Genomic DNA, 18,770 nt, shown 5'->3' on the forward strand with positions numbered 1-18,770 from the left:
GGCACAGCTCACTTAATACTAATTACATTTCTACTAGTTTAATGTATTAAGGTAAAACTGCTGTACTATATCCAAACTTAAGAATATGATAATTCTAATGTAAACACAGTGACTGCAGTTGATAGCACTGCATTGTATAACTAAAATTTGTTATGAGAATAGAACTTAAATGTTCTCACGAAAGAAAGAGAAAGAAAGAAACGAAGGAAGGAAGGAAGAAAAAAAAGAGGGAGGGGAAGGGAGGGAGGGGGAGGGGAGGGAAGGAGAGGGGAGGGGAGGGAAGGAGAGGGGAGGGGAGAGGAGGAAGGAAGGGAAGAAAGGTAAACATAGGTGATGGATTCCTTAATTAACTTGATAGAGGGAATCCTTTCACCTTGCATATGTATACACATAGTACCCTTTAAATAGCTTATGATTTTGTCAATTATGCCTCAATCAAGCTGGAAAAAAAAAGAGTCTGGTGATGCCAATAGGGCTGAAAAGTTGATTACTGGGCACTCCATTACTAAACGTGTGAATGTTGTAGTTTACTGTATATATGGAAAGCAAATAGTAAATTATACTTTTCTTCAATTGTTAGAACCAGGTTTCACACATGTGCAAATATTTTCATATTAAAAAAGTCACTGACAACTCTTGGGTTCAATATGTATTTATAAATCATGGTATGATGAAAATATGCAAACTACAGAAACAGATACATGAGTTTTTTGTTTTTTTTTTTTAATACCACAATGAAGGATTAATAAGAAGTTCTTGCCAGGGTTCTTCATCCAGAAAGTCTTTCTGCTGCTGTTGTATCTATAATATTAGCAACATTACAAAGGTACACACAACAGGAGACTAGCTACTGTAAAAACTTATATGCAAAATTTCCATTTATTTACTCACTCATTCACCCATGTATGCAACCATCCATCCAATATACCTCATGAAACACTTTCACTGTGTTCCAATGACTTAATTTCTGAAATAGCCAGGAGAAGTTTTGACCAAGCTCATATAAGGCCACTATGTTCTTCTGGAATGCCATGTTGAATACACAAAAAAATGCAGTCTACCAGGAAGTTTTTAAACTAATAACTCAAGCAAACTTTTTGCCTAACAGACATTCTTTGAACAAATCTTTTAAGGTCAGACAGAAATAATGAAATCTACCCGAGGAAAACTTCAAGCACTGTATCTATTCTATATAGAAGCTAGAGATAAATGGAAAAGTATGTGGGGAGACAGATCAACCTTTATGACCACACTTTGCTCATTCTTTTAACGAAGTGATGAAACTAAATATAAATGACAGTGGGGAATATTTAGTAGTAAACAAGTTAGAGCCTCTGAAAATCTTTTTTAAGCATTTGCAATGGAAATAAAATTAAAGCAATCTGAAAAATCGAAACAACTATTCATATATTGGGACATGTTAAGCCATCCATGGTCTAAAATTGCTTCTTAATGAGATCACACATACTACAAAAGATCTACAGAACAAAACTTACACAAATATAAATGTTAGCAACACTGGAGTGAGACGGGTTTGAACTCTGGCTTGTCCCATTTACTGGTATTTAGCATTTCAGTCTTGGTTTCATTACCTGGAAAATACAGACACTACCTAATCTGTAGTTTATCTGTGAGTATCTAACATACAGCAATCACAGAAAACAGTTCATGACACTGTTAAATAATACATAAAAGTTCAATGTTACATAAATGTAATACATACTGTAAGACGGAAGCAGGAAAAAAAAAACAAAGGGAAAAATGCTGACCCAAACTCTGAGATAAAAGGTAGGGAGGGGAGAGTTACTCCTTCCTCCCTTTAAACAGCGCTCTAAGAACACTATTCTTTGTGGAGTTTAAAAGTACAGGGTAAAGAACATCGTTGTTGATAAAAAGTCTTTGGAAATGAACTATAAATCACACTGAATATTTTAATGTCTGTTCTTTATAATCAATAAATCTGAACCAGATTTACAGTACTCATTTCAGGGCCCAGAAAACAAAACAAATTAGAAAATAAAACAACAACTCAGTAAAAGTTTTTAGAACCTAATTTTTTTTTTTAAGTATGGGAATAATTTTGTGGGCCTTCTCTTCATGCTACTGCTAATATCTAAGACTGAAGGGAAAAACCTAAGTAATGATAGTACTGCAAATGCACTTGACTAAATTACAAACCCTAAAGTACACTGAATATATATATATATATATATATATATATATATATATATATGTTTTTTTTAGCATGTTGGATTTAAAATTGGAAAAACTGATCCCAGTATTATAGTATAGGATTTTAAGAATTATAGTCCTTTTACTAAGTAAGTAACAAGGTCTTCATATTGCTCACATCCCATGACCACAATGCCTTTAAATGCAGAAATCAGTAACAAGAAAGATACTCTTACAGGCTTGAGGCAAAACAAAAACAAAACCAAAAATAAACAAAAGAATTTTTAAAAACTTCAGGAGTCACTGAAGAAATCACAACAGAAATCAGAAAATATTTATAAGAAAACATTAACAAAAACCATACATATCAAAACTTGTAGGATACAGCTAAAGCAATACTTAGTGGACATTTAATTGCCTTAAATGCTTACATTAGGAAAGATAAATGGCTGAAAATTAATGAGAAAGCATCTAAATTAAAGTTTTAAAAGTCAGCATAATATATAATGAATAAAGCAAAATAAAAAAGTAGAAGGAAGAAAATAATACAGATAGTTATGGAAAGAAATTAGGTAGGAAATAAGCAGCCAATAGTAAGTATCAATATACAGTAAGTCCCCTACATATGAACCTTCAAGTTGTGAACTTTCAAAGATGTGAACATGCATTCCATCAGTGTCAGGTGTGAGTGAAATTGCAGCTTGCCCTCCGTCTCCTATTGCTGAGGATCCTTCAGCTCAACCATCTCCCACCTCCACTCCCTCCTGCAGTCAGTAACTCTTCTTGCCCTTTCACTCGATGCCAGCCCTAATATGCCAGCTGTTGTACTGTACTACTGTACTATTCAAGGCACTATACTGTAAGATTAAAAATGTTTTCTTTATTTTTTGTTTGTTTTTTATGTATTATTTGTGTGAAAAGCATTATAATCCTATTACAGTACAGTACTATATAGCCGATTGTGTTAGTTGGGTACCTAGGCTAACTTTGTTGGACTTACAAACAAATTGGACTCACGAACGCACTCTCGGAACAGAACTCCTTCGTACGTAGGGGACTCACTGTACCCAAAAGCTAGTTCTTCAAAAGATGAACAAAATTGATAATGCCATTACAGGGTTAATCATGAACAACATGACAAGCATAAATTAAAAAGTTAAATATGAAAAATGGAATATAACAAATAATGCATATGATTAAACAGATAAGAGAATATTAAGAACAATTTTATGCCAATAAATTTGAAAACATAAATGACACAGATGAACCCCCCAAAAATCCAATAAATTATCTAAAGAACAAACTAGAATCCTAAATATATTTCAGCCGCTAAAGTAATTATATCAAAAGTTAAAATTTTTCTCACAAGAAAACAACAGTTCTGATGGGTTACAGGTGAATTTCACTATGCATTCAAGAAACAAAATTGTAATCTTATACAAACACTTCCAGAGAATTAAAAAAAAAAAGGTTAAACTCATCAACTAATTTTACAAAAAAAAGACAATTACAGAACAGTCTTGCTTTATGAATAGAGATGCAAAATGCCCAAAGTAAACATTTTAAAATCTAATCCAGTATTGAATAAAAAAGATATTACAACATGACTAAGTTGGTTTTATAACAGGAATGCCAAGTTGGTTTAATTTGGGAAATCGCTTAAATGTAATTTAACATTTGCATTAACAGATTAAAGGAGAAAAATCATATAATCATCTCAATAAATGCATTTAATGTAACTTAGTATTTGTGCATGATAAAAACTTTTAATACTAGGAACAGAAGAGGACTTTAAAAATCTAATAAAAGGCATCCACAAGAAAAAAAGTCATGCTTAAAGGTGATGTGGAAAGCATTCTTTTTAAGATCAGCAACATTACAAGCATGTCCATTGCCATCAGCACTATAGATTCTAGCCCCCATATGAAGCCAAAGAGAAGAAATAATAGGTATCAGGTTTGGAGAGGAACAAACAAAAGTTTTATTATTTGCCGAGAATGATTATTTTAAAAATACCCCAAGAGTGTACAAATAAATTATTAGAATGAAAAAAGAGTGTTTAGTAAGCTTTCTGGATAAATAACAAACATACGAAAGACAAATGACAAACTGATGGTGAAATTTCCACAGAAGAACTGCATGACAAGATTTATACTATCTGCTATCAAGACTTATTTTAAAGGTGTAGCAATTAAGGCAAGGATTGGACTAATTGATCAATGGAACACAATGGTGAGTCCAGAAGTTGACCTATTCATATATTAAAACATAACTTAAGGCCAATTTGATATTGAAAATCAACGGTAAAGGAAAATCTATTCAAGAGACAATCCTGGAACACTTAACCACATAGGAAAAAAAATAAAATTATATCCTTATCTCAAATTCTACACAGAAATCAAATTCAAGTGCAAGTGGGCACAAAGACCTAAATGTGAAAGACAAAACTTTAAAATAAAAAGAAATTATAGAAGAATTTATTAAACATGACACAAAAAGAACTAAGAACTTCTGCTTATCAAAGCACCATAAAAATAAATTGCAAACAGGAGAAGATATTTGCAACATACCAACAGAGGATTAGTATCCAGACATATAAATAATTCCTAAGATGACAAAATGGAATCACAAATGTACTATATACATATGAAAATATACTTATCATCAGTAATTTGAGAAATGCAAATTAAAACTATGAGATGACATTTCACACCTACCAGATGGCAAAACTTTGGAAAAAAAAGTGGGAGGTGGGCAATACCAAGGGTCAGAGAAACAGCAGAGCAATGGAAACTCTCATTCCCTGGTGGTGGAAGTATAAATTGATACAATGATTTTAGAAAACAGACTGAATTTATCTTGTAAAAGTTGAACATATGAATAGACTGTGATCCTGCAATTCTTATGTAAACCTACCTTAGAGTAGTACTTCTCAAATTATCCATTGTGAACAATCAGTTGTATTTTTTAAAATTTCCTATCTATCACAGATTAGATCAATACTATGTAAACTACAATAAAAATGCATTATGAGGTAACTGGTCATGTGCTCGGATGTTGCAGCTGTGAAAGTTTCTAAACATTCTCAACTTCTGGACTTACTGTGTCACAGACCAGTGACAGTCTGCAGGTCAGTACTGGTCCATGGAACATTTTAAAGAGCATTATGTTAGAGCAGTGTTAACCAAGATAATTTTCAGTGATAATGGAAATGTGTATCTGAGCTTGAAAGACTGAAATCACAGTGTGTTCTGATCACAATGGAATGTAATAAGATAATCAACAGCAGAAGAAAATTTGGAAAATTCATAAATATGTGGAAATTAAACAACATACTTCTAAACAATCAATAGATCAAAAAAGAAGTCACAAGAAAAAACAGAAAATACCTTAATATAAGTGAAAATGAAAACACAACATATGAAAACTTATGGTATGCAGTGAAAGCAGTGTTAAGAGGAAAATTTATAGCTGTAAATGCCCACATCAAAAAAGAAAAAAGATCTCAAATCAATAACATAATCTTCACCTTAAGAGACTAGAAAGAGTAAACTAAACCCAAAGCAAGAAGAAAGTAATAAAGATTAAAGCAGAGATAAAGCATAAAGAATAGGAAAAGTAAAAGAGAAACACTGATAAAACCAAAAGTTGATTCTCTTAAAAGATAACAAAACTGACAAATTTTAGCTAGACTGACCTAGTAAAAAAGAGAGAAGACTAAGATTACTAAAATCAGGAATGAAAACAGGGACATTACTACTGACTTTATACAAATAAAAAGAATTGTAAGAGAATACTATGAACAGTTGTATGCCAAACAAATTAGATAACCGAGACAAAATGACAAATTCCTAGAAACACACAAATAACCAAAACTGACTAAGAAATAGAAAATCTGAATATACCTAGAACAAGTAAAAAGACTAAATCAATAATCAAAAAATTTCTAATATAAAAGTCCAGGACTAGACGGCATCACTGCTGAATTCTATCAAACTTTATAGAAAAATTAACACCAATTTTTCTCAAACGTTTCCAAAAAACAAGAGGAAAGAATACTTCCTAACTCATTCTATGAGACCACTATTCCCTGATACCAAGGCCAAATAGAGAAATCACAAGAAAACTACAGACCGATATCTCCTATGAGTATAAATACAATTATCATCAAATACTAAAAATCAAATCCAGCAGCATCTAAATGGATTACATATGACACCCAAGTGGGATTTATCCTAGGAGTGCATGGTTGGTTCAACATTTGAAAATTAATCAATGTGAAACTAACATATTAATAGAACAAAGAAAAAAAATACAACCATTGCAATAGATGAAAATTCTATGCCTAATGCTTAACCAAAGATTTCTAGGAATTTCTAGTGCTACCCAAATTCCTCCCTTGGCTCAAAGGAAAAGTTAAGAATGGCTGACTCCATGGGATATTCTACAAAATCCACATGATTTTTAGCTTCTAGAGAGCTAAGGTGCTGTCCAATTTTGGGGTGCTGTCCATCAAACCACAGTCTAGTTGGTTAATCTATCTCATGTGTTTCCAGAAATTTTCAGCAACCACAGGAAATTTCTTCTTTCTTACTGTCTCCCTACAACATGGACGATTTTACTTTTGATGCTGACACCATCTCTCAGATACTAACATCACTAATGAATTCCCATTCCTTTGCTCCTCCTACCCCACCCACCCTTTGACCCAGTGTTTAGTGCTCACTGTTCGGAGGACTGGCAGTGTTTGCTTAGACTAGGCAAGACTTCATGCCTGATGAGTGGACCACCCCAGCACCCCAGGCTGAGACAGGGCAATTTTTCAGAGGTTTCTCTCATACTCAATCTAAAGAATTTATCACTTCTCTAGAGGAGCAAAGTTGTAACTTTAGGCCCTCTGGGGTACTTTTCAAGCACAGAGTTTCACCTGAGAAGATTCAGTTCCCTGCATGTTTTTTTACTCCCATCCTTTCCTCTCTTAGAGGTTTTTCTACCATTTGTCTTTCTCTGAACGAGTTATGTTACCTTCTCCTTCCTTTTGAATATGCTCTTCCTTTTCCCTGAAAAGCCTCACTCCTCTCCATCCTCCAACTCTAAACCAGCAAACTGGTTCATTCTTCAAGTCACAGTCTTCGTTGATAAACACTTTCCTAATGCCCCCAAAGACATCTGGGTGCTTCTTCTCTCAGTTTTTTTTTTTATTATAACCAACCCCCAAAGCATTTTCCAGGTTATTAATTATTGATTCTCAAAATGTAGTAGGATATAGTGCATGTATTCATAAATTATAAATTCTTCAAGGGCAGAGGTTGTGCCTTACTCATCTTTGTAATTCCAGCGCCTAATAAACAGTAAGCACTCAATAAATCACTTCTCAAATAAATAAGATTTTTAAAAAGGCCTATCAGGAGTCACAACATAGTTAACATTTACGGAGTCCTGATGAGACCTTCTTATGGACCAGGCACTGTGCCAACAGCTTTGAATGCATTCTCTCTGAATCTTCTAAAATCCCTGCGGGATAGGTAGAGTTAATAACCCCTTTTTACGAATGGTAAAATGATGCTTCGCAAAACTAAGTATTTCAGGATTTGAACTCAAATTCTGATCTCCAAAGTTCATGCTCCTACCCACTTTATATTTCAAAGGGAAAGGATATAACAAATTGATATGAGGATTGTTTCAAGAGAGCATATGTAAACATTTAAATTGGGTGTTATCTATGGTATCTTAGTAGAGGCTGCTTTGTAAGGCTAAGATAACCATATGCACGAAATCTTACAAACAATGGTTTCTCTACTTTTGCTGCTTCTGTACCTCATGCCTTAGTATATGCTGTTCTCAGTCTACCAAGCCCTTACCATCTTACCCATCTGTAGAATTCCAATTAATATTTTAAAACTTTGCTAGGGCAGCACTTTGGACTTGAGGTTTTTCTGCCAAAGGAGACATTCTCCTAAGGGGTTTCTGTTCCTCACAATTACTTTATTAATATATATTTGTAGACGATATTATATTTACTTATATGTCTATCTTCCTTGTTCATGCTGAACTTTTTCAAAAGCAGAGTCCGTGTCTTACCCATCTTCACACTCCTAGTGCTTGTGTAGCAAAAAGCTGTGCATGTATCAAGGTGTTTAGTAAAAATATTGGCTAATTGAATTTGTGTTTCCCAGTTGGGCCTTTTGTAGGTTTTGAGGTATTACCTGCCTCTAATCCTGGCCAAGCAGGATGTGAAAAATATCCAGACCTGCCACTGCCCATGTTCCTTTCTTTTCAGAACTTCCCCTTTCTCCACACAAAATGTATTCTATTCCTTTTGGTTGCAGGGCCCTTATTTCAATCCAGGTCTGTCTGACTCTCTGCAAAGCCTATGTTCTTAATGACTAAAATATACCCAGGACATGCATCTGTTATGACTTCGGCTAGATTTGAAAGTACAAATAAAAACAAAGCAAACACCTCATAATCTTGAGGGTAGATAGACACTAAAAGTAGAGATAATTACCTTATCAGATAAAAGATAAATGTGTATGCCATCAACTTAGAGGGAGCAAATTAATTCTGCTTGAGAAGGGTTAGGATGATATGATAGGAAGTGACATCTGAGTTCAGACTTGTAGAAAAACTATGTCCTTTTGGGTTGTGAGGGAGGGGAGCAGCAAGGCAAGAGGCATTGTACAGAAGACAGCACTTGTGTAAAGGCAAAGGGACTTGAAGAAGCACAACATAACCTTGGAGAGGAAGCAATTGGGTGAGCTGCAAGAAAAGAAATAAGAGGAGAAGTAATGGGAGATGAGGCTGGAGGTCTAAGCTGAAGTAAAACAGTGAAGATAAAGGGCTTATGAGCCAGACTGAAAATAAGATTTTACATAAGCCAAAATGAAAGGGTACCTCTTACGGTTTTTAATCAGGGTCATGACATAACTAGATTTATGTTTGGGAACTAACGTCAGTAAAAGATAGAATATGGACTAGTGTAGAGAAAGCTAGAGGCAAATTAATTAACTAAAGAGACTATGTAATACTATCATTGCCTAGCCAAGGAATGAGCTAAGGAAGCAGCAGTAGGCCTAACACAAAGATAGAACTGAAAAGACTTATGGATTAGAAAGGAGACAAATTCTATAAGATCTGGTGACTGCTTGACTATGGAGGAAAAGGAAGGGGTGGCAGAAGACTGTGACATTTCTAACTTGGGAAACTGGGGAAGACAACATCCAAGAGAGTAAACATGAGCAGAAGAGAGGTCTGTGGGAGATATTTATAAGTTTAATTATATAAATGCGGATTTTGAAGGACCTCTGGGACGTACCGTTAACCACTCACTCTAGGACTTAATCATATATTGTCAAATTAACATGTGTTTATGCAGACTTCTAAACTAATGATAAAACCTTTAAAGATCTTGTATCTTATTTCTTTCACAACATCACTGGTATATAGAAAGCCTTCTTTAAAACAACCACAAACCCTTGGTGAACTGATTTGATCTGTATGCACTATGACTGTATACGTAAATCAAGACATAGTTTTATTATCCATTCTAGGACTGAGGAGTAAAAGTCTTCATAACTTCTAAATTGCTATGTGCAGAGAATCCTAACATACTTAATAGCATGAAGACAAGAGAGAAAGAAGAGAAATGACATCTTTTCTTTACATTTGCTGGTAGCTAGAGGACATTTTCCCCTATAACACTTAATCTGCCGTTTATCCTGGAATAATTAGTCTCCAAGCTACTTGAGAAAGTCACCTAATCCAAGTTCAGTGTTTTATTCACCATTCCCAAGCACTACGGTATCAGATATTGCCTGTGCCAAATAATCTATGACCTTAGGAAGTTACACAAGTGGACCCTTACTTTAAATCTGTAAAAGAGGATAACGAAGCCTATCTTACAAATAAGGATTAAATGTTACGTATAAAAATGTCTATACTATGTCTGGCACATAATAAGCAAGTAAGTTAGTATCTTTCCTTCAAGTATCTTCATGAGAGAGAAGAATCTACATTAGCTTTTTAAAAAATATTGTTTTTAATATAAAGACTTTGGATATACAGCTGAGCCTTGAACAACATGGTTTGACCTGCACAGATCCACTTACATGAGGATTTTTTCCATAGTAAATACTACAGCACCACATGATCCACTGTTGGTTGAATCTGCAGATGCGGAACCGGGGATACAGAGGAACCACAGATATGGAGGGCTGATTATAAGTTACAGGTGGACTTCTGACTGCAGGGAGGGTCAGTGCCCCTAACAACCACGTTGTTCGAGGATCAACCATATTTTAAAGTCACCTTTCAAGTTAGTAAACCATAGTGGTTAAGAAATCAAGTACTGATATTAAACCTAGTTTAAAATTTACTAATCACGTGACCTTGGTTGAGTTAGTTCACCTCAATACGTTTTCTCATCTATAAAACGGGAATAAAAATTGTACTTACTTTGAAGATGACTGTGTGGAATACATGACATAATGCAAATAAAATACATACTTATTATGTACCAGTTAGCACGCTAATCAAAAAGTTAGCTATTACAATACATGTGTCAAATATGAAAATATAATGTAATTCTTACTGCAGAGATAAACTATACTATTTGTGTATATTATATTTTGCATACCATTTGCATGTGTGAACATATGTGTGTGTGCCCTTGAGGGACACATGAGGAGGAAGTCAAAGGGAACAAGAAACTGAATTCAATACACTGAAAAATATACCATAAAAAGAAGTACATTCTTTTTTTTTTTTTTTTGCAGTACGCGGGCCTCCCACTGCTGTGGCCTCTCCCTTTGTGGAGCACAGGCTCCGGACGCGCAGGCTCAGCGGCCACGGCTCACAGGCCCAGACGCTCCGCGGCATGTGGGATCTTCCCGGACTGGGGCACGAACCCGTGTCCCCTGCATCGGCAGGCGGACTCTCAACCACTGCGCCATCAGGGAAGCCCCAAGAAGTACATTCTTGTATGATAAAAAAGATGCAGTGACAAGGTCACAAACTAAATTTTAAATCTTTGTGGAATAACTATCTAAACTGTTTTTATGCAAGTTTGGATGATCATAGGAGACATGAAAAAATCTATAGGGTATTTTCATGTATTTTCCAGAAACCTTAGAATAGATTTTTACATAATACTTACTGAATTAACTTTAATTTCCTTTTAAGAAAGCAATATACAGATGAACATTAATAGGACTTTTTATTTTACCAATAATATAACAATAGTACAAGTATTATTCCCACACAGAAATGGTATTTCTCACTTACCCACTGATCACCTTATAGTTACTTTCTTCCTCATATCAATAAAAAAGCCTTCAGTGAGTAATTTACATCATTTTACTTGATCTTCCCTGACTCTCAGCAACATGTTTAGTGAGAAAGTTGACTAAAGTATATGGTGTAATTGTTGACAAGGAATTTTTTCTTGTGTTTAAAGAAATGTCCTAAGAATACTGGACTCAAAACCTGTCTCTCAGCATCATAGTACAAAAGTGTTTATGCATTAATACTAAATAGTTCAGCTACATGGGCATACTAGCTCATTAATCCAGATGCAATAACTTAAAATAACAGCATGTCCCTATTAGTCTAAAGTTCAACCCTGAATTTATCTATGAAGGAAACCAGCAAAAATAAATTAAGACCTTAACAACACCTGGACAGATATGTTTGGTCAAATTTTACATACTATTTTCAAGCAGTCTTTAAACTGTTTTAGCAGCATAATTTATATACCACCACTTAATATGTGCATTACAAATAAGGCTGATTCATTCAGATATAGAGATGACTCCTGGAGATAGTTCATAATACTATGTACATTTATTTGAAGTACATTTATTTATGTATTTTAAAATAATTCTCTACGTCTCATTTTTCCAAAATTCACACTGTATTCAACCTCAATTATTCTGGGGTAGCAGTATTTTGAAGTACCTACCATTGGAAATCTCAGTATGATGTCTATTAACCTCTTGAGTAACTGTAGATACATTTTTAGAGCAAATAAGTATATTTTACAAAGACTAGAAATAAGTTAAATTTATCTAAATTTGTACATCATATGTACCCACAGACCTAGGATCTAAAATGTTTCTTTCATAACATTTCTTTTAATTAAAATGATCAACCCAGCACAAATAACTTCATTTCTTTATAATCCTGGTACTCATTAACTCATTAACATTAAAGGCATCTAGTTGATATTTTGTAGGCAGGTAAGAAATTAGTAGGTAACATATGGTAAGTCAAGTATCAATATCACTTAAAATCTTGTTTCTAGGCCAGGGCCAGAACTGGTAATAATACATAAAGCTCTAGAGCAGTGACTCTGAAACTTCAGTAGTGAACAGAAGACTCATGTGGAAATGCTTTTTAAAATGCAAATTTCAGAACCCAGGTCACTGGAAATTCTATTACAGTAGCTTTGGGGTATAGCCCAGTAGTCTGTGTTTTAAACAGGCAACTCAGGTGATTCTGATGCAAGTGGTTGAAGGGAGTTAATTATTAGTCTTCAGAAGGTCACAAACTCCGATACATAAAGAAAGTAATATAGAATTTTTCATAGACACCCTCACTCAAGAGAATAATGCTTTTATCAGACTCTCAAAGGGAGCCAAGACCCAAAAGAGGGTAAAAGCCATGTTGCCTTCAGAAGCCCTAAAGTCTCAGTAAAAAAATCCCTTTTCAGCAACTGGATTCCTATAACTTGTAAGACTTCATTTAGCATTACTAGTCTAGTCTCCTTTGCCTTTTTCAGCTGTAGAGGCAGGCACCTTCCAATTTTTTTTTTTTTAAATAAAATTACCAAATGCTAGTATGGAAACTTTATCAACATCACTGTTTTCTTTCCAAGAGATTATGAGATCTGCAACTCTACTTGTCACTGCTTTTTTTCACTCCTTTTTCTTTTCCCGAATTTGTTGAAATAAGTTTTATTTTACTATTAATTTAATGTTGATTTTAGAGGAACTGTACAGCTTTAAAAAAATAATGTAATAAATCTTGATAATGTAAAATTTTTAAAATTGTACTTTTTTTAAGGCTAATCTAAATATCTTTAGGTATCCAAGGGCATTATTTAAAATAAAAAAAATAAATAAAAAGGGCCTTTGGCCTTTTACTTGAAGGTCTCTATAGCTTACTCACAGCTGTGAGAAACATTTTATCTGTAAGTTATAAACCTCTTTCTTCTTCATAGAGGCATATGCTTCTCATCAGCCATAAAAAGGAAGATGCAACTTTAAATTGTTATATAGGCACTAAAAATAAATGATAGGAAAAGGAAGGGTAGAGGTGTACAATCACTGAACTCTTAGTGCAACAGCACTTTTTTTCATGAGGATGCTTAATTACTCTAATGACTATTATGTAGAAAAGAAAAGGAAGAAAAAAGCATGCTTTTTCTGAACCCTAGTATCATCCACTTAATAGCTCTTATTATAATAGCATTTACTATTTATCTCCACATACAGTCTTATAAAACAGAAATTCTATTAAAGCAAGAATACTATATGCTAATCACTTATTGGCAACTAAACTGCTCACCTGAGGTTTAGTAGCTAAATAGTACTTTTGTATATATCTTATTTATCTGTTCCCAGTGAAAGGTAAGCAGCAAACCAGGAAGGGAGCAATCCCCCTTAGGTTGCAGAGCTTTTCTATCCCTGTCACTCCCAGAGTAAAATACTGGCTCAAGATACATTTAACTTGCTAAAAAACTACATTATGCTGTGAGAAGATTTCAACATGTATGTTTCCACGTTAAGTTCTTCATCTCTAACTATTTAAGGAGAAAGTCCATTCCCCTTAAGAAATGTCAAGTTACAAGCCACTAGGTATTAAATGAAAGTTTTTTGTTTATGCTTTTGAAGAGAGGGAGGGTAGAGAGAAAGCAGAAGAAAGGCAGTGGAGGCAAGGTAGAAACTTCTGCTGCTGCAGTAATCAATTTCTGCAACAAAATATGTGTAACCTTACTCGCTTTAGAATAACTGGGTGGCATTATGTATGATATGCATGAGTGTGCACGTGTGTGCTGGGACAAGGGGGAGGGCTGTTAATACCTGGTTCTCAGCCTCCTCCCTAAGAAAGACCTTTATGACGGCAAGGTGGTGGCTCTTCTGGAGGTCCATTTCAAGGTACTTCAAGGCATGAACGCCTATATATATCGATTATTTTTAAACATTACTTTCCTGAAACTTCAAAACTCACTTCAATTTCACCTGACTAGTCAGAAGGTCCCTATCCAAATTCTTCCCTGGGTTGAGCCAGGATGAGTGTTCTCAGTTATCTCGCTCTAGTCTCAGAGAGCTCTGGTCTCAACTAGAGTTGAGGATCTAGAAGCCATCCTCACAGGAATTCATCACTCTAGTGTCACACCCAAAACAAGTTATTGAGTCCAGATTCTGCAGTGCCATCAGTGCTCCAGCACCCTGTGAACCTGATGTTTAAGGATCTCTCAAGAGCAAGGCATGAGAATTTGAAGACAGCAGATCTTAGCTCTAGAACAATAATTCTTAATACTGGCTGCACTTTAGCATCATCTGAGGAACTTTTAAAAATAACAATACTAGGGTCCCCACCTTCAGAGATTCTTATTTAAATGTTAGAGGTTGGCCTTGGATGATTTCAATGTGCATTCACTAGAACTACCTTAGACCAAGAAGAAAGCGTATATGAAAGTATTGCTTTAATATGCCAACTTGTTAGGGATGGGGTAAACAATTAATAAACTAATGTATGTATATATGACAAAGATTACATTGTATGTGTTACCAAAGCTGACATTAGAGTTTGTACAAATAAAATAGAAAAAAATGTATTTTTAAAAAAACCTATTATTATTGTTGTTTACACCAATAATCTATCATATTTTCCTAATTATAATGAATTTCAACAATACCATTAAATATACATCTGGGCTTCCCTGGTGGTGCAGTGGTTGAGAGTCCGCCTGCCAATGCAGGGAACACGGGTTCGTGCCCCAGTCCGGGAAGATCCCACATGCCGCGGAGCGGCTGGGCCTGTGAGCCATGGCCACTGGGCCTGCGTGTCCGGAGCCTGTGCTCCGCAACGGGAGAGGCCACAACAGTGAGAGGCCCGCATACCGCAAAAAAAAAAAAAAAAAAAAAAATATATATATATATATATATATATATACACACACATCAACTTAACTGTGTTAGTGTTATTTAATTAGATGACAGACTTGGAGAAACAGAGAATCATTAAGCAAGATATTTAACTCTGTACATATACTATATGCTCAGGTTTGATGGACATGAACTTTCCTATCAGTAGGGTGCTCTGATTAAATATCAAACTAGACAATAGCCCAGTATTACAGACCATTGAGTTCCCTTGTACTAAAAGAGTAGCAACAGCACGTGCCCAAACTAAGTATCAAATATTTTGAAACATAACTGACAGGCCAGTACTCTAGCTCAATTGATACTCATATAATAATGTCTTTTTTACATATAAAAACTCCTTACTCCATATATTATTTTCATATAGACTCTACAAACTAATTTCAAACATAATAAAATTACACAATATACAATAGTAACTTACTTGATAAAATGAATATATTCAGAAGTTAGATGCAAATGGAGTTTCTATATGCAGAACACTTTTTCATTAGTTTATGATTAAAATTTCAGAAATGCTTTATCCTCATTTCTGATTACTATTCAAGCAGCAGTGGCTTCTGACATTTCAGCACTGAGTTTCCTTGTGTTTCTCTTAGCCAAGGGTAGGAAATGATTTTTTAAACACTTCAGTACATTAGAAGAGCTTTCTATTTAAAGGAATTCTTCAGTGAAACCTTTTCACCATTTACTTTACAGCCTTTGTATGTTCAATTTTTCATGTAACAAATTTCTTAAAATCTGGCACAACAATAAAGTGAAAATAGTATGTGTCCCTAAGAGACAAAACCATAGATATATACGAGAAAAATAGTAAAGGTTAAAAAATACAGAAGGCATTACACCCTAACTATAAATAATGTATAAATATGTAGTGAGATACTCAAAGAAAAAAAAATTTTCTTATAAAGTATGTCCATATCATCATATTATATCTGGAAGAATGATACAGTATTATTATTTCTGAGATGGCAGATCTAAGGTTGTAAAGCAGAATATGCATTTTTAACTCCCAGTTATTATTTTTGTCTGTAGTCTGTTGCACCATCTTTCTCCTTTGCCATATGCATTGTAGATGAGATGTTTCCTGTTGTTACTATGTCTAGCTTTGCAGACTCAACTTTCAGTTTATTTACTTCTCAAACTGTGATCCTGTAATTGTGCTTTGCTGTCCCTAAGTCAAAGTAAGTTACTAGGATGTGTACGTAGTTTTCCTATTTAATAGCCTTTAAAAAAAACCACAAAAAACAAAATTCAAACTATTTGTTAACTTAAAGGAATTAAACAGTAACACTGAAAGTGAAATACAAAAATTATAATGGAAACGAAGATGAAATCATATAACTTTCTTACAAATCCTTATATCTATTAGTTTAGTCAAAACATTGTATGTGATTGGAATACCCTTTAATTTAAATTTATTACAAAGTATTTTCTTATCAGACATAACCAGAATTAGTCTATAGTAACAGGATTTCAAACTAGTGTTAGATCAAAACCATCCCAGAAAAACTTGTGCCTTTAATCTTCCACCATCCCCTGCTTTTCTCTTCTTTTTTCAGCAAGAAGTATGCTGTAGCTAAGTAAATTCAAGATAATTAAAGGAAACAACTTTCTTCACTGAGAAAAAGAAACATACACCCCTGAAAAGTTCTAATAGACAAGAGCTTCAGGAACCATGGCACCAACATAGGTGTCTTCCAGGGGCAGAGCTCCCTTCTAAAAATTTTGTACAAATATGGACTTAGCAAAAATGAAAGATCATTCAGTAAATGTTAAAGGAGAACAAAAAGAAATTTTTAAAAATTCAAATAAAATGAAAACAAACATGTAGAAATAAGTTTAAAAAGTACAATTCCTCACAGTATATTAACTACATTCAAGTCGAAGTGGCTGGTCCAAATTTCTAGGCACTTTGTCTTATTTTCTTCTCTTTTCACTTCCTGCTTTAACCCAAGTGGCAAATATAAGTATACTAGGAGGCAGGGGACCTTGGTCTTAAATATACCACTTGCTATATGACCCTGGATAAATCATTTACCTTTTCTGGGTCTCTATTTCTTTATCAATAAAATTAAGAGGTTGAAAATTACATGTATTTATTATTATTACCTAGAAAGGCCTGCCTTACAGCTCAACTTATATCTCCATTCTCTAGCTACCTGAAAGAACTGTTCTTTGTATAGCTGATCACTCTTAAGCTCCATGATCCCTACCTGTCTTATTTATTGCTGAATATCTGGCTCACAGCAAGTAGTTGAACATGTGTAGAACAAACTGAATGAATATTTATGCTTCTCTATACCACTATGAAAAACCTGAGATTCTTCTTGTATCCTAGGACTCTCTTTACCTAACTGCATCATAATATGAATACATAGATAATAATGTACACCTTTTCTCTCTTTGAAAAAAATTCCTGCTTATGAAAATATTACTATTTTCTTGAGTCAGGATTTGATGTCCCTTAGCAGCTGATGGTAGTCTTAATAATATTCTAAAGTGTCCACAACATTCTCATTTAAAGAGAATAATCCTTTTCATAAGCCATAACTTTAAAAACGATTATTTAAAACATAACGATATTTTTTCTAGAAACATAAAGTGGTTTAATCACATCAGGACTCACAAAATAATTTAAATTTTCAAACTGGGTTATTAGGTGATTAGGATCCCCCTGAGTCTATGCCCCTAATAACTGGCAGAATGAATATATGAAAACACCAGAAAGAGAGAGAGAGATATGGAGAGAGCAAACATTCTGCAAAACTTTTTAAAAATTTAAACATTACTCCATGCAGAAAATAGTACGGACACTATGTCTTTGAGTCAATACCTTGCTATTTTAAACACATAAAGAGTTATCTTTATTCAGTTTTCTATAATAAAAGTTGCATTTACATGGAAGTCCCCATAAAGGTTTGCAAACTATTAGACTAAAACACTAAATTTTAAGTTTTGTTAGTTTTAAAGAGAAAATTCATAATAAATTATTTTACATAAAAGACCTCCTAAGCAACTATTAGACAGTCTTCTATTACTTATTTGTCTAAGCAACCATCTACAATTCTCTCTTAAAGAGACGGTTTTGAGATTTCTGGTCATCATCATTTATTATTTTCTGGATCCCAACCGAACTGTTCATCACTTTCTTAAATTGATGAATTATAGACCCTATGCAATATTCTAAACGAGAAAAAACAAACATCTAGGGGCTTCCCTGGTGGCGCAGTGGTTGGGGGTCCGCCTGCCGATGCAGGGGACACGGGTTCGTGCCCCGGTCCGGGAGGATCCCGCATGCCGCGGAGCGGCTGGGCCCGTGAGCCATGGCCGCTGGGCCTGTGCATCCGGAGCCTGTGCTCTGCAACGGGAGAGGCCACAGCAGTGAGAGGCCCGCATACCGCAAAAAAAACACAAAAAAACAAAAAAAAA

General features: G+C 34.5%; 1 protein-coding gene and 1 long non-coding RNA gene across 15 annotated transcripts in view; both read right to left on the reverse strand.

The window, feature by feature from the left end:
* The window catches only part of MBD5 (methyl-CpG binding domain protein 5), a 405,239-nt gene that overhangs the window by 371,782 nt on the left and 14,687 nt on the right, over positions 1–18,770 (reverse strand). The window lies entirely within an intron of this gene.
* Positions 637–15,299, reverse strand: LOC141279199 (uncharacterized). Its single transcript, XR_012333126.1, has 2 exons — positions 1,497–15,299; positions 637–801 (listed from the first exon to the last, which is right to left on the reverse strand). It is a non-coding gene; the product is annotated as an uncharacterized lncRNA (long non-coding RNA).

Source organism: Tursiops truncatus, chromosome 7 (genome assembly GCF_011762595.2).
Source record: "Tursiops truncatus isolate mTurTru1 chromosome 7, mTurTru1.mat.Y, whole genome shotgun sequence".
Lineage (NCBI taxonomy): Eukaryota > Metazoa > Chordata > Mammalia > Artiodactyla > Delphinidae > Tursiops > Tursiops truncatus.